At 50.5% G+C, this 13517-nt stretch overlaps 1 protein-coding gene across 1 annotated transcript in view; it reads left to right on the forward strand.

The window, feature by feature from the left end:
- Window positions 1-2783: 2783 nt before the first annotated feature.
- Window positions 2784-13517, forward strand: part of catip (ciliogenesis associated TTC17 interacting protein) — a 49676-nt gene continuing 38942 nt past the window's right edge. Inside the window, exon 1 of the mRNA XM_055631105.1 lies at window positions 2784-2799. The gene's annotated coding sequence lies outside the window, so the exon portion shown is untranslated. The remainder of the gene's footprint in view (window positions 2800-13517) is intronic.

Here is a 13517-nt window from a genome sequence, read left to right on the forward strand (position 1 = left end):
CAAAGACCCACACCATCCTGGCCACACACTCATCTCCCTGCTACCTTCAGGTAGAAGGTACAGGAGCCTGAAGACTGCAACGACCAGGTTCAGGAATAGCTACTTCCCCACAGCCATCAGGCTATTAAACCTGGCTCGGACAAACTCTGAACATTAATAACCCAGTCACTGTGGCCCTTGTGGCTTAGGGGATCAGGGGGTATGGAGAGAAGGCAGGTACGGGATACTGAGTTGGATGATCAGCCATGATCATATTGAATGGCGGTGCAGGCTCAAAGGGCCGAATGGCCTACTCCTGCACCTAATTTTTATGTTTTTCTATGGATGGATTTAAGAGAGTGTAGTCAATGCCTACTATGTTGTGTTGTGCTGAAGCAAAGCAAGAATTTCATTATCCGATCAGGAACACATGACAATAAACTCACTTGAACTTGAACTTAACTTGAACGGAGACGAGGAAACACTTTTTCTCACAGAGAGTGGTGAGTCTGTGGAATTCTTCGTCTCAGAGGGCGGTGGAGGCAGATTCTCTGAATGCTTTCAAGAGAGAGCTAGATAGGGCTCTTAAAGATAGCTGCAGCAGAAAAGGGTCTGTGCACCAGTCTCCCCACATTAAACAAAGTCACGCACAGGCGTGTCACACTCGTTTCGAGTGACCGTCGATGAAGCCAGTGCCGGTCTCAAGCCCAGAGAAAGGAGGAGGGTTGGGCGTAGGGCTAGCGCCCTTACCCCATAAAACCAGGGGCCACACACAGTCTTAGAATAAAGGGGAGGCCATTTAAGACTGAGGTGAGAAAAAACGTTTTCGTCCAGAGAGTTGTGAATTTGTGGAATTCCCTGCCACAGAGGGCAGTGGAGGCCAAGTCACTGGATGGATTTAAGAGAGAGTTAGATAGAGCTCTAGGGGCTGGTGGAGTCAAGGGATATGGGGAGAAGGCAGGCACGGGTTATTGATTGGGGACGATCAGCCATGATCCCAATGAAGGGCCGAATGGCCTCCTCCTGCACCTATTGTCTATGTTTTTATGTTTCTCTGCATGGGACATAGAAACATAGAAATTAGGTGCAGGAGTAGGCCATTCGGCCCTTCTAGCCTGCACCGCCATTCAATATGATCATGGCTGATCATCCAACTCAGTATCCCGTACCTGCCTTCTCTCCATACCCCTGATCCCCTTAGCCACAAGGGCCACATCTAACTCTCTCTTAAAAATAGCCAATGAACTGGCCTCAACTACCTTCTGTGGCAGAGAATTCCAGAGATTCACCACTCTCTCTGTGAAAAAAAAAGTTCTTCTCATCTCGGTTTTAAAGGATTTCCCCTTTATCCTTAAGCTGTGACCCCTTGTCCTGGACTTCCCTAACATTGGGAGCAATCTTCCTGCATCTAGCCTGTCCAACCCTTAAGAATTTTGTAAGTTTCTACAAGATCCCCTCTCAATCTTCTAAATTCTAGAGAGTATAAACCAAGTCTAGCCAGTCTTTCTTCATAAGACAGTCCTGACATCCCAGGAATCAGTCTGGTGAACCTTCTCTGCACTCCCTCTATGGCACCCAACATGTTGGGTGGGTGTGGGGAAGATGGGCCGAAGGGCCTGTTTGCACATCATAAGTCGTACACACAGTGTGGAAACCACAGTGTGGAGTGGAAGTACCTGTTGAACTTGGCTGGGCCAAAGCTGGGCAATGATGCCTGGAGATGGCAGTGTGGGTGGGTGGGTCCGTTGCCGTGGAGACGGCAGGCGCGGCCAGGACAGCTCTGGGGAGCCGGGGTTGGTTGCCTTGGCGACGGGGTCTTGAGCGACGCTGGGCGCCGCCATCTTGCGGGTGTGTGAGTGAGGGAGCGCCGCCGGGTGAGTGAGGGAGCGTCGCGGGGTGAGTGAGGGAGCGTCGCGGGGTGAGTGAGGGAGCGCCGCCGGGCGAGTGAGGGAGTGAGGGAGCGCCGCGGGGAGTGAGTGAGGGAGCGCCGCGGGGTGAGTGAGGGAGTGAGGGAGCGCCGCGGGGTGAGTGAGGGAGCGCCGCGGAGTGAGTGAGGGAGGGAGCCGCGGGGTGAGTGAGTGAGGGAGCGTCGCGGGGGTGAGTGAGGGAGCGCCGCCGGGGTGAGTGTGAGTGAGGGAGCGCCGCGGGGTGAGTGAGGGAGCGCCGCGGGGTGAGTGAGGGAGCGCCGCCGGGGAGTGAGTGAGGGAGCGCCGCGGGGTGAGGGAGGGAGCGCCGCGGGGTGAGCGAGGGAGCGCCGCGGGGTGAGTGAGGGAGCGCCGCGGGGTGAGTGAGGGAGCGCCGCGGGGTGAGGGAGTGAGGGAGCGCCGCGGTGAGTGAGGGAGGGAGGGAGCGCCGCGGGGTGAGTGAGGGAGGAGCGCCGCGGGTGAGTGAGCGCGCGCCGGGAGGGAGCGCCGCGGGCCGTGAGTGAGGAGGGAGCGCCGCGCGGGCGAGTGAGGGAGGGAGCGCCGCGCGGGGTGAGGGAGGAGGGAGCGCCGCCGCCGCGGGAGGAGGGAGCGCCGCGGGGCAGTGAGGGAGCGCCGAGTGAGGGAGCGCCGCGGCAGTGAGGGAGGGGGGCAGTGAGGGAGCGCCGCGGGCAGTGAGGGAGCGCCGCGGGGCAGTGAGGGAGCGCCGCGGGCAGTGAGGGAGCGCCGCGGGCAGGGGTGAGTGAGGGAGCGCCGCGCCGGGTGAGGGAGCGCCGCGGTGAGTGAGAGTGAGGGAGCGCCGCGGGCAGTGAGGGAGCGAGCGCCGCGTGCGGGAGGTGAGGGAGCGCCGCGGGGTGAGTGAGGGAGCGCCGCGGGGTGAGTGAGGGAGCGCCGCGGGGTGAGTGAGGGGGGGAGGGAGCGCCGCGGGGTGAGGTGAGCGGGGTGAGTGAGGGAGCGCCGCGGGCAGTGAGGGAGCGCCGCGGGCAGTGAGGGAGCGCCGCGGGGTGGGTGAAGGTACGACCCGAGGCAGTGAGGGAGCGCCGCGGGCAGTGAGGGCGTGTGAGGGAGCGCCGCGTGCAGTGAGGGAGCGCCGCGGTGAGGGAGTAACAAACAACCATTGGCTGAAGAAGGGTCTGGACCGAAACATCACCCATTCCTTCTCCACAGATGCTGCCCGACCCGCTGAGTAACTCCAGCACTCTCTCTCTCTCTCTCTGTGTGTCTATCTCTGGTGTAAACCAGCATCTGCAGTGCCTCCCTACACCACCTTGCTTACTGGTTGCTGCAGGATTCCTATTTATTTTTATTCCTTCCAAGGACTTTATTCAATAATTGCATATTACAATGTACCAGAATGTACACGACTGTTCAAATGTCACGTTACATAGAAACATAGAAAATAGGTGCAGGAGGAGGCCATTCGGCCCTTTGAGCCAGCACCACCATTCATTGTGATCATCGCTGATCGTCCCCTATCAATAACCCGTGCCTGCCTTCTCCCCATATCCCTTGACTCCACTAGCCCCTAGAGCTCTATCTAACTCTCTCTTAAATCCATCCAGTGACTTGGCCTCCACTGCCCTCTGTGGCAGGGAATTCCACAAATTCACAACTCTCTGGGTGAAAAAGTTTTTTCTCACCTCAGATTTAAATGACCTCCCCTTTATTCTAAGACTGTGTGGCCCCTGGTTCTGGACTCGCCCAACATTGGGAACATTTTTCCTGCATCTAGCTTGTCCAGTCCTTTTATAATTTTATATGTTTCTATGTTTATACATTGCAATCATTATAATACAATAGTGGCTTCTCGATCTGCAATGCTCTCGACCCCTCCACCACGGCGGCCAGCGTTGACGGAAGGCCGCCAGAGTCCCCGTGGACACTGCGTGTTCCCTCTCCAGGGACACGCGAGCACGGATGTGACCATCGACCGCCTGCCGCCTGGACCCGCGAACGGCCATCTTGGCCAAACCAACAGGGAGGTCCCACCCTGAACTGAACTGAATAGTGAAACACTTGGATAGAGTAGATGTGGGGAGCATGTTTCCATTAGTGGGAGAGTCTAGGACTGGAGGTCAGAGCCATAGAATTAAAGGATGTTCTTCCAGGAAGGAAATGAGGAGGAATTTCTTTTGTCAAAGGGCGGTGAATCTGTGGAATTCTTTGCCACAGACGGCTGTGGAGGCCAAGTCAATGGATATTTTTAAGGCAGAGATAGTTAGATTTATGATTAGTACGGGTGTCCGAGGTTATGGGGAGAAGGCAGGAGAATGGGGTTAGGAGGGAGAGATAGATCAGCGATGATTGAATGGCAGAGTAGACTTGATGGGCCGAATGGCCTAATTCTACTCCTATCACTTATGAAGTTATGACCTCCCAATCGACCCTCCCCACCTCCTGCCTTGTGCCCAAATACCAGAATGGTGGGACTAAAATGCAACCAAAACTTGAGGAGCAGCCCCTTCAGATACTCGTACAGGGGGCTGCAACCTCTCACGCTCCGTATACACGTGGAACACTGTCTCTTCCTCGCCGCAGAAGTTACAGGCAGCTGGTGAGTTCATGAACTGACTTAAATATCTGTTACACACCACAGCTCTGTGCAACACTCTCCACCCATGTGTTTGTGAATGGGCTAATCTGTTGGTTTAGATTTAGTTTAGCTTTCGTTTCATTTCATTTTCGTTTTTATTTTATTTTAGTTTACCTTTTAGTTATAGGATTAGTTTTATTTTTATTTTCATTCCTGCTTAGGTTTAGTTCAGTCTGAAGAAGAGTCTCGACCTGGAAAGTCATCCATTGCTTCTCTCCAGAGATGCTGCCTGTCCCACTGAGTTACTCCACCATGTTGTGTCTATCTTAGGTTTAGTTTAAGTTTGCTTTAGTTTAGTTTAGTTTTATTTTAATCTGGTTCTAGTTTATTTTTTAGTTCAAGTTTTGTTTTATTTTACGTTTAGTTTTAGTTTAGGTTCGATTACGTTTCGCTTTAGTTTAATCTAAGAGCTGCCAACTTTCACGCATTGAGCGTGAGAATCACACATTTCGCCAAATTCTCACGCTGATCACAGAATTTCTCACGTTCTGTCGTGAGAAATTCTGTGATCAACGAGAATTTCAAAACTAATATCAACTGCATGGGCCGCGGGTGTTAGAGAGCCGGGGCTGAGGGAGGGATGGATGCAGAAGCAGCGGCGGGGGCAGATGCAGACGGTGAGCCAGGGCTGGCGAGTGTTTGCCAGGCTGGCGAATCGCTCACTGCAGCTCCAGCCATGGAGCAGCCTCAGTGCAAGAGCCCCGGGTTTTGGAAGCTGCCGTGAGAGTCTCTGTGCCGAATTCGCCCTGGTGATCGGCATAGACCAGGCTGTGGCTCGGTGCATCCTGGAGGACAACCAGTGGCTGCTGGAAGTCGGTACCAAGCACTGGGTAGAAGCAGTGGAAGATAGTGGCCTTCAAATGGGGGTGGTTGGTGAAAGCATCCTGCTTGCCTGCTAGATTTCCACTTACTGTAACTGCAGGAAAAATGTTCCTGATGTTGGGGAAGTTCAGAACATAGAAACATAGAAACATAGAAATTAGGTGCAGGAGTAGGCCATTCGGCCCTTTTAAGCCTGCACCGCCATTCAATATGATCATGGCTGATCATCCAACTCAGTATCCCGTACCTGCCTTCTCTCCATACCCTCTGATCCCCTTAGCCACAAGGGCCACATCTAACTCCCTCTTAATTATAGCCAATGAACTGGCCTCAACTACCCTCTGTGGCAGAGAGTTCCAGAGATTCACCACTCTCTGTGTGAAAAAAGTTCTTCTCATCTCGGTTTTAAAGGATTTTCCCCTTATCCTTAAGCTGTGACCCCTTGTCCTGGACTTCCCTAACATCGGGAAACAATCTTCCTGCATCTAGCCTGTCCAACCCCTTAAGAATTTTGTAAGTTTCTATAAGATCCCCTCTCAATCTCCTAAATTCTAGAGAGTATAAACCAAGTCTATCCAGTCTTTCTTCATAAGACAGTCCTGACATCCCAGGAATCAGTCTGGTGAACCATCTCTGCACTCCCTCTATGGCAATAATGTCCTTCCTCAGATTTGGAGACCAAAACTGTACGCAATACTCCAGGTGTGGTCTCACCAAGACCCTGTACAACTGCAGTGGAACCTCCCTGCTCCTATACCAGGGGGCATGCAGTTTAAAAATAAGGGGTAGTCCGTTTAGGACTGAGAAGAGGACAAACTTTCTTCACCCAGAAAGTTGTGAGCCTGTGGAATTCTCCGCCATAGGCAGTGGAGGCCAATTCACTGGATGTTTTCAAGAGAGAATTACATTTAGCTCCTGAGGTTAGAGAAATCAAGGGATATGGGGAAAAAACAGGAAAGAGGTACTGATTTTAGATGAACAGCCATGATAATATTGAATGGCAGTGCTGGCTCGGGCTGAATGGCATATTCCTGCACCTATCTTCTATGTTTCTATACTTGAGTATATAGCAATAAACCTGGACCACTTGATTTTGAAGCATTCATGCATGGTGGAGGTATAATGTAGTCATAGAGTGATACAATGTGAAAATAAGCCCTTCGAACTGCCAACTTGTCCCAGCTATACTACCTACTTTTGGTCCACATCCCTCCAAACATAGAAAATAGGTACAGGAGTAGGCCATTCGGCCCTTCGAGCCTGCACCGCCATTCAATATGATCATGGCTGATCATCCAACTCAGTATCCCGTACCTGCCTTCTCTCCATACCCTCTGATCCCCTTAGCCACAAGGGCCACATCTAACTCCCTCTTAAATATAGCCAATGAACTGGCCTCGACTAGCCTCTGCAGCAGAGAGTTCGAGAGATTCACCACTCTCTGTGTGAAAAATGATTTTCTCATCTCAGTCCTAAAAGATTTCCCCCTTATCCTTAAACTGTGACCCCTTGTTCTGGACTTCCCCAACAACGGGAACAATCTTCCTGCATCTAGCCTGTCCAACCCCTTAAGAATTTTGTAAGTTTCTATAAGATCCTGTCCTATCCATGTATCAGTCAAACTGTTTCTCAAATGTTGGGATAGTCCCTGCCTCAACTATCTTCTCTGGCAGCTTGTTCCATACACCCACCACCCTTTATGTGGAAAAAGCTACCCCATAAAAAGTTACCTCTTAAAATACTTCAAACAGAAAACAGTGAAATCACACTTCTGCAATGCACTAAAACATGATTTTAATACATCAAATTTCAAAAAGTAATGAATATAGTCCATTCCGGAGGTTTTATTTTCCTTATTTTCTGTGGTATTCATAACACAACAATGATAAAAAGATCTTTGTTTTGATTGCCCTACCAACATGCATACATTATTACATTACAGTTAATATGTACCGAGGGCAAAGTTTTGTTCCAATGCTCCCCATTCTCAATTACTTCTACATTGAAGTGATTGAAATCCAAGTGAAGTTTAAATGGCATCATAAAAGTAAAACCTCCGGAATGGATGATATTCATTACGTGATTGGTTGGGGTCAGTATCAGCACAATTACTATATTAAACTTTGAATCTTCAGACGTCCTGGTTCAAGCTAAAACTAAAGACAAATAATAATCTCCTCACACATTCCCCTGCAAGTATCTCTGTCACTCCTTTAAAATATGCCCCTTCTTTGAACAAGCTCTTAAACATCACATCTGAATCAGTTTCCATCTGATTACACTCCTTGAGGATGTTCATCTATGCGTTCAATTAATAAAACAACGAGATTGGGGACATTTCTATTCAACCTTGTCAAAGGAATTGGGGAGGGGGGGGGGGTTAGAAATAGTCAGTGAGGTAAACAAACATAATAATTGAGTGGCAAATGACAATAGTGCTACCTTCCCAATATTTAACTGAAGGAAATAATGGGTTATCAAGGCTGTATGTTGTGACAGACAGCCTGACACCTTGCATGTATGTCATTTTAATATTGCATTTATCCCATCCCCTTGGATATTCCGGATTAATAAATTAATGGTTTTCTCAACTAATTACAAATCAGGCTAATTACAATCAATAACATTAGCCAACTCCAAAACATGAAGCGCTGAGCATTTGGATCCAGACATCACGGACAACTGGCCTCAGTTCCCTGCTCACATCTGGCAGTGTTCTCCGTGGAGCGTTTTTGAAAGGGGGGAGGCTGAGCAATCACTGATCACTGGCCTTGGGGGTACCCGGTGAGGGAGTGGAGCAACCGAGTGGGGAGAGGGTGTGGAAGGGGGGTGTCCCCCCTCGCAGGGTAGGAACTTTTTGTCATGTTTTAAAATCATGTTTTAGTGCATTGTCGAAGTATGATTTCAATGTTTTTGTATGAAGTATTTTTAAGAGGTAGCTTTTTAAGGGGTAACTTTATCCACACAAAGGGTGGTGGGTGTATGGAACAAGCTGCCAGAGGAGGTAGTTGAGCCAAGGATCCCGACATTTAAGAAAAACTTAGACTGATACATGGATAGGACAAGTTTGGAGGTATGGACCAAAAGCAGGTAGTGTAGCTGGGACATGTTGGCAGGTGTGGGCAAGTTGTGCCGAAGGGCCTGTTTTCACTGTATCACTCTGTGACTACGTTATACCTCCACCATGCATGAATGCTTCAAAATCAAGTGATTGAGTTTTATTGCCATATACTCAAGCATAGAAACATAGAAAATAGGTGCAGGAATAGGCCATCGGCCCTTCGAGCCAGCACTGCCATTCAATATGATCATGGCTATTCATCTAAAATCTGTACCTCTTTCCTGTTTTTTCCCCATATCCCTTGATGTTGTTAGCCCCAAGAACTAAATGTAACTCTCTCTTGAAAACATCCAGTGAATTGGCCTGCACTGCCTTCTGTGGCAGAGAATTCCACAGATTCACAACTCTCTGTGTGAAGAAAGTTTGTTCTCATCTCAGTCCTAACTGCCCCCACCCCCCCCCATTATTCTTAAACTGTGACACCTGGTTCTGAACTCCAACATCGGGAACATTTTTCCTGCAGTTACAGTAAGTGAAAATCTAGTAGGCAAGCAGGATGCTTTCTCCAACTACCCCCATTTGAAGTCCACTACCTTCCACCATTTCTACCCAGTGCTTGGTACTTACTTCCAGCAGACACTGGTTGTCCTCCAGGATGCATTGAGCCACAGCCTGATCCATGCCGGTCACCTGGGCGAATTTGGCACAGGGACTCTCACGGCAGCGGCGCAACGCTTTCGACGCCTTGCACTGAGGCTGCTCCATGGCTGGAGCTGCAGTGAGCGACTCGCCACCCCGGCAAACACTCGCCAGCCCCACTCCCCGTCCGCATCCGTCCCAGTCGCTGCTTCTGCTTCCAACACCCGCGGCCCATGCGGTTGATATGAGTTTTGAAATTTTCGTTGATCAATGAATTTCTCACAACAGAGCGAGAGAAGTTTGTGATCAGCGTGAGAATTTGGCGAAATGCGTGATTCTCACGGTCAGTGCATGGGAGTTGGCAGCCCTGCCTCTCTATCCCCTTCTCTCTCTCCCCCCCTCTCTCTCTCTCTCCCCCCTCTCTCTCTCTCTCCCTCTCTCTCTCTCTCTCTCTCTCTCTCTCTCCCACTCCCTCTCTCTCTCTCTCTCTCTCTCTCTCTCTCTCTCTCTCTCTTTTCCCATTCTCTCCTACCCTCTCTCCCTCTTCTCTTCTCTCTTTCTTCCCTCTCACCCCTCTCTCTCTTCCCCCCTCTCTCTCCCCCCCTGCCTCTTCTCTCCATTCACGCCCCCTCTGTCTCTCCCCTCTCTCTCCTCTTACCCCTCTCTCTCTCTCTCACTACACTCTCCCTGTCTCCTTCCCCTCTCTCTCTCGCTCCACCTCCCTTTGAGAGTCTGTCCCTTCGGCACAGAGACTCTCGCGGCAGCAGCAGCAGCAGCGGTGCAACGCTTCCGACGCCTCCGACGGCCCGGGGACTCTTGCACTGCTCTATGTCCGGAGCTGCAGCGAGCGGCTCATCGGCCCCGCAAACACTCGCCAGCGCCGGCTCCCCGTATCTGTCCCCGCTCACTGCTTCCATCCTTCCATCCCTCCCTCAGCCCCGGCTCTCCAACACCCGCGGACCATGCAGTTTATCCGAGTTTTGACATTTTTGTTGATCACAGTATTTCTCACCACAGGGTGTGAGAAATTTTTGATCAGCGTGAGGGCGTGAGAGTTTGCCTGATTCTCACGCTCAAAGCGTCAGAGTTGGCAGCCCTGCATCTGTGCCGCAATTTGCTACAATTTCTTGCGGTCTTGGATGGAGCTGTTCCCAAACCAAGCCGTGATGCATCCTGATAAATGCTTTCACGCAGTATAACAAGTGGAGCAAAGGCGGAGTGGACACAAGGGGGTGAATGTCTGAACTCTGTTCCGAAGATAGACACAAAGAGTTGGAGTAACTCAGCGGGTCAGACAGCTCTGGAGAAAAGGAATCGAGTTAAATTATTCCCTTTGTCCAGAGATGCAGTCTAACCTGCTGAGTTACTCCAGCTATTTGCATCTATCTTTGGTTTAAACCAACATCTGTAGTTCTGAAGAGCCTGGAGTATGAAGAAGGGTCACGACCCGAGACATCATCGACTCCTTCTATCCAGAGAGGCTGCCTGTCCCGTTGAGTTACTCCAGAAATTTGTGCCTATCCGCAGTTCCTTCCTACACTAACTCTGCTCCGATGACTCATCAACTTAGGACAGTTAAGGGCTTGGACACGCTAGTGGCAGGAAACATGTTCCCGATGTTGGGGGAGTCCAGAACCAGGGGCCACAGTATAAGAATAAGGAGTAAGACCTTTAGAACGGAGACGAGTGGCGAGTGGTGGAATTCTCTGCCTCAGAGGGCGGTGGAGGCCGGTTCTCTGGATGCTTTCAAGAGAGAGCTAGATAGGGCTCTTAAAAATAGCGGAGTCAGGGGATATGGGGAGAAGGCAGGAACGGGGTACTGATTGGGGATGATCAGCCATGATCACATTGAATGGCGGTGCTGGCTTGAAGGGCTGAATGGCCTACTGCTGCACCTATTATCTATTGTCTATTGACAGCAGTGGGGGAAAGCTACACATCCTATGGTGCTGTGTATTTGATGAAATGTCAGTCTGAGGTCAACCTACCCCTCGGGTAGATGTGAAAGTAGCTATGAGGCTACTTTGAAGAAGACCAGGGAAGGCCCACCACCGACAAGGTCAATATTGACCCCTCAGTCAACCTCACTGACATAGGGTACACAAAAATGCTGGAGAAACTCAGCGGGAGCAGCAGCATCTATGGAGCGAAGGAAATAGGCGACGTTTCGGGCCGAAACCCTTCTTCAGACTGATATAGATTGTCTTGTCAATTCTTCCCTTCCCTCTCGGTCCACCCCCTCCCCGGGCACTTTCCCTTGCGGCCGCAGCAGATGCAACACTTGTCCCTTTACCTCCCCCCTCAACTCCTTTCAGGGACCCAAGCAATCGTTCCAGGTGCGACAGAGGTTTACCTGCATCTCTTCCAACCTCATCTATTGCGTCCGCTGCTCTAGATGTCAGCAGATCTATATTGGTGAGACCAAGCGGAGGTTGGGCGATCGTTTCGCCGAACACCTCCGCTCGGTCTGCAATAACCTAGCTGACCTCCCGGTGGCTCAGCACTTCAACTCCCCCTCCCACTCCGTCTCCGACCTCTCTGTCCTGGGTCTCCTCCATGGCCACAGCGAGCAGCACCGGAAATTGGAGGAACAGCACCTCATATTCCGTTTGGGGAGTCTGCACCCCGGGGGCATGAACATCGACTTCTCCCAATTCTGTTAGTCCTTGCTGTCTCCTCCCCTTCCTCAGCTCCCCTGCTGTCTCCTCCCACCCTCCAGCCTTCCGGCTACTCCTCCTTTTCCCTTTCTTGTCCCCACCCACCCCCACCCCTGATCAGTCTGAAGAAGGGTTTCGGCCCGAAACGTTGCCTATTTCCTTCGCTCCATAGATGCTGCTGCACCCGCTGAGTTTCTCCAGCTTTTCTGTGTAACCATAGATTGTCTTGTCATTGTCCCAATGACGTCTGTGGAACCTCACCATGTGCACATTGACTGTGGCAGCAACTACATTTCCTAACACCATACTTTTGAAAAAAGGACACAAAGTGCTGGAGTAACTCAACGGGTCAGACAGCATTTCTGGAGACAAGAAATAGGTGACTTTTCGGGTCGAGACAATAAACTATAGGTGACTGATCAGCCATGATCACATTGAATGGCGGTGCTGGCTCGAAGAGCCGAATGGCCTACTCCTGCACCTATTGTCTATTGTCTATTGACATTTTGCGCCTGGACCTTTCTTCACACCTATTGAGTATAGAAGTTGGGATATTATAGACAATAGACAATAGGTGCAGTAGTAGGCCATTCGGCCCTTAGAGCCAGCACTGCCATTCAATATGATCATGGCTGATCATCCTCAATCAGTACCCCGTTCCTGCCTTCTCCCCATATCCCATGACTCCGCCATCTTTAAGAGCCCTATCTAGCTCTCTCTTGAAAGTATCCAAAGAACCGGCCTCCACCGCCCTCTGAGGCAGAGAATTCCACAGACTCACAACTCTCTGTGTGAAAAAGTGTTTCCTCGTCTCCGTTATAAATGGCTTACCCCTTATTCTTAAACTGTGGCCCCTGGATGTGGACTCCCCCAACATCGGGAACATGTTTCCTGCCTCTAGCATGTCCAAACCCTTAATAATCTTATATGTTTCAATGAGATCCCCTCTCATCCTTCTAAACTCCAGAGTGTACAAGCCCAGCCGCCCCATTCTCTCAGCATATGACAGTCCCGCCATCCCGGGAATTAACCTTGTAAACCTATGCTGCAACCCAACTCAATAGCAAGAATGTCCTTCCTCAAATTAGGGGACCAAAACTGCACACCATACTGCAGGTGTGGTCTCACTAGGGCCCTGTACAACTGCAGAAGGACCTCTTTGCTCCTATACTCAACTCCTCTTGATATAAAGGAGTTGGTCGAGACCCAAAGTGTCACCTTTACCTATTCCCCAGAGATGCTGCTGGACCCGCTGAGTTAACACAGAAACATAGAAAATAGGTGCAGGAGGAGGCCATTCGGCCCTTCGAGCCAGCACCGCCATTCATTGTGATCATGGCTGATCGTCCTCTATCAATAACCCGTGCCTGCCTTCTCCCCATATCCCTTGACTCCACTAGCCCCTAGAGCTCTATCTAACGCTCTCTTAAATAAACTCCAGTTACTCCAGCATTTTTAGAAACATAGAAATTAGGTGCAGGAGTAGGCCATTCGGCCCTTCGAGCCTGCACCGCCATTCAATATGATCATGGCTGATCATCCAACTCAGTATCCCGTACCTGCCTTCTCTCCATACCCCCTGATCCCCTTAGCCACAAGGGCCACATCTAACTCCCTCTTAAATATAGCCAATGAACTGGCCTCAACTACCCTCTGTGGCAGAGAGTTCCAGAGATTCACCACTCTCTGCGTGAAAAAAAGTTCTTCTCATCTCGGTTTTAAAGGATTTCCCCTTTATCCTTAAGCTGTGACCCCTTGTCCTGGACTTCCCCAACATCGGGAACAATCTTCCTGCATCTAGCCTGTCCAACCCCTTAAGAATTTTGCATCTATTACCCATGTAG

This window comes from Leucoraja erinacea, unplaced genomic scaffold, assembly GCF_028641065.1.
Source record: "Leucoraja erinacea ecotype New England unplaced genomic scaffold, Leri_hhj_1 Leri_653S, whole genome shotgun sequence".
Lineage (NCBI taxonomy): Eukaryota > Metazoa > Chordata > Chondrichthyes > Rajiformes > Rajidae > Leucoraja > Leucoraja erinaceus.